Here is a 3,624-nt window from a genome sequence, read left to right as displayed (position 1 = left end):
TTTTTAATGAACTTGTAGAATGTAGGCTGGGGGGGAAAAAAAAGCGCGGAAACATTTGTTGGAGGCAGAATAGAGGGGTGTCTTTCTCCACAGGTTATGCTTGGAGTCATAGTCAAAGAGTCATACAGTGTGGAAGCAGGCCCTAGGCCTAGGGTTGCCAACTATGTCACTCCCAAATAAGGGACAAGGTGACGTCACGGCCCCGCGCCCCACGTGACCTCACCCAGCCATCGGTCACGTGCTCCCGCTCCACCAATGGAGGCCGCCCGGGCCGGGAGGTGGGTTGCCTCGCAACCTCTGTGTCTGGGCGTACAGTGTCCGTGCCTGCAGTGTTTGGGCCTACAGCGGCCCCCGGGCCTAATACGGGACAAGGGCGGTCCCTTACGGGACAAACCAATTTAGCCCAATATACGGGCTAATACAGGACAGTTGGCAACCCTACATCTGCCCAACTTGCCCACACCGGCTAACATGTTCCAGCTTCACTAGTCCCACCTGCCGGCATTTGGCCCATATCCCTCCAAACCTGTCCTATCCATGTACCTGTCTAACTGTTTCTTAAACGTTGGGATAGTCCCAGCCTCAAAACTACCTCCTCTGGCAGCTTGTTCCTGTGGAGGCCATGTCAGTGGATATTTTTAAGGCAGAGATAGATTCTAGATTAGTACGGGTGCCAGGGGAGAAGGCAGGAGAATGGGGTTAGGGTCAAGAGAGAGATCAGCCATGATTGAATGGAGGAGTAGACTTGATGGGCCGAATGGCCTAATTCTACGCCTATTCCTTATGACCTTATGACCTCTGACAGTGCAGCATTCCTGTGGCTCGACACAGAAGCGTCAGGCTGGACGTTCCCACCAAAGTAGGGCTGGAATTCACAGCCTCTGACTCAGTAACAAATGCAATAGCAACTTGACCACAGGCTGCTCTGACTCAGCACTGACGGTGTTTACAAATGGACCACAATCAGGAAGTCAAGCTAAGTAATCTCACATCTGAATATAGGCACAAAGTGCTGGAGTAACTCAGTGGGTCTGGCAGCATCTCTAGAGAAAAGGAATAGAGAACGTTTCAGGTTGGAACCCTTGGAACTCTGAGAGCAGAGGGGGAGGGGGGACTCTCTCTACTTTCAGATCCCCCCCTCCCCCCCATCTCCGAACCGAAACGTCACCTATTCCTTTTCTTCAGAGATGCTGCCTGACCCGCTGAGTTACTCCAGCACTTGGAGGCACGGTGGTGGAGTGGTAGCGGTAGAATTGCTGCCTTACAGCTCCAGGGACCTAGGTTCAATCCTGACCACGGGCGATGCCTGTACGGAGTTTTTACGTTCTCCCTGTGAACTGCGTGGGTTTTCCCCGGGTGCTCCGGTTTCCTCCCACTCTCCAAAGACGTACAGGTTTGTAGGCTGATTGACTTGGCATAATTGTGAGTTGTCCCCAGTGTGTGTGCAGGATAGCGCTAATGTGCGGGGATCGCTGGTCGCTGAGGACCCGGCGGGCCGAAGGGCCTGTTTCCGCGCTGTATCTCTGAACTAAACTAAACACTTTGTGTCCATCTTCGGTGTAAACCAGCACCTGCAGATCCCTTCCTTCACATCTGAATATAATGCTCTGTAGGGTGAGCTATTATCCGCCTGCTCACGTACACAGGCCCAGCGCTCTGGCTGATTGAATGCCTTCAGAATGAGGAAAGCATTGAATAATAAACCAGCCTGTGACCAAATTTGTCAGCACTCCTTGTCCTATTGTGATAAGGATCCCTCATGAAACGGTACAGAGCTGAACCGGCATTTGCATTTGCTCCTGATGTATTAAAACCCACAGTCTAGACAGATAGGAGCATGTCTGCTAATGGCTGACATGATACTGATGCTGATTCTAATAACATTTTTGTATCATCTGTACAGCGGTTCAAATGAACCGTCAAGCTTTGCCACAAATAGAATATTAAAAGGGGATTTATAAAGATAGTGCTTGCAACATCATTCATTACATGGCCGCGAGTTTGGTTATGAAATTAAGTTTGTTATTCCACAGCTTCTGCTTACCATAAATTTACTCTGAATAATAAGCCGGCTCAAGCAATTGAATTCTTGGAAGGATTTCTTTGTGCGTTGGGATAATATTGTCAGGTAATAAGGTTTGAGGTGCTTTGCTGAGGGCTGTGTAAGCAAACCTATCCATTTCTGTGCTCCTGCCTCAGTGAGCCTCTGTTTTACCGTCTGTGCGATCCTGATGGTGTGCGGGGCGGCACGGCGGTGCGGCGGTAGAGTTGCCGCCTTACAGCGCCAGAGACCCAGCTTTGATCCTGACCGTGGGTGCTGTCTGTACGGAGTCTGTGTCTTCTCCCCGTGACCTGCGTGGGTTTTCTCCGGGTGCTCCGGTTTCCTCCCAAACTCCAAAGACGTGCAGGTTTACAGGTTAATTGGCTTCGGCAAAATTGTACATCGTCCCTTGTGTGTGTAGCGTAGTGCTAATGTGTGGGGTGGTCGCAGGTTGGCACGGACTCGCTGGGCCGAAGGGCCTGTTTCCGCATATCTCTAAAGGTCTAAAAAGGTCCTCAAGAAAGTGTGCATGTAGATGTGAGTGATTGGACAAATGGTAAATACGACAGCTGTTGGAACTCTGCGATAGAAAATTCTAGAAACGTACTGCAGATGAAGCAGCATCTGTGGGGAAGGTTGACAAATCAAAGTTCTACTCCATCCACTACCTTGTTTCCTGCACACTCAAGTTGTACCTATCTCCCTGAAGTCTCTTTACATACTTTCTAAATGTTCCATCTACAACATCTTCGCCCCAGCACTGAAACCTGCAAATCCACCTTTACTTTATAGAGATACAGCACGGAAACAGGCCCTTCGGCCCACCGAGTCCACATCCATCAGCGGTCGCCCCGTACACTAACACTATCCTGCACACACACACACACGCACACACACACCAGGGACAATTTACAATTTTACCGAAGCCAATTCACCTACAATCCTGTACGTCTTTGGGGTGTGAGAGGAAACCAGAGCACCCGGAGAAGACCCATGCGATCACAGGGAGAACGTACAAACTGTGCAGACAGCACCGATAGGATCGAACCCGGGTCTCTGGCGCTGTACGGCAGCAACTCGACTGCTGCGCCACTGTGCCCAAACCTCTTGCAACAGAAGGCATGGCCTGCATTGAAAGCATCTTCACCTTCTCACACGACATTGGAAGCATTACTGAGATGCCCTGATGTGATTCACCGTTACTGGTAAGCTAAAAGGTAGAAACAACTTCATGGCGGCACAGCGGTAGAGTTGCTGCCTGACAGCACTTGCAGCACCAGGGACCCGGGTTCGATCCCCACTACAGGTGCTGTCTGTACGGAGTTTGTACGTTCTCTCCGGGACATGCATGGGATTTCTCCAAGATCATCGGTTTCCTCCCACACTCAAAAGATGTACAGGTTTGTAGGTTAATTGGCATGGTGTCAATGTAAATTGTTGCTAGTGTGTGTAGTATGGTGTTAATGTGCGGGGATCGCTGGTCGGTGCGGACTCGGTGGGCTGAAGGGCCTGTTTCCCTGCTGTATTGCTAAACTAAACTAAACTAAACTGCTGCGACGTAGATTCTTTATGTCAACGCTCCT

Source organism: Rhinoraja longicauda, chromosome 27 (genome assembly GCF_053455715.1).
Source record: "Rhinoraja longicauda isolate Sanriku21f chromosome 27, sRhiLon1.1, whole genome shotgun sequence".
NCBI classification, from domain to species: domain Eukaryota; kingdom Metazoa; phylum Chordata; class Chondrichthyes; order Rajiformes; family Arhynchobatidae; genus Rhinoraja; species Rhinoraja longicauda.
The sequence above is the reverse complement of the archived record's forward strand: the minus strand, read 5'-3'. Positions refer to the sequence as shown.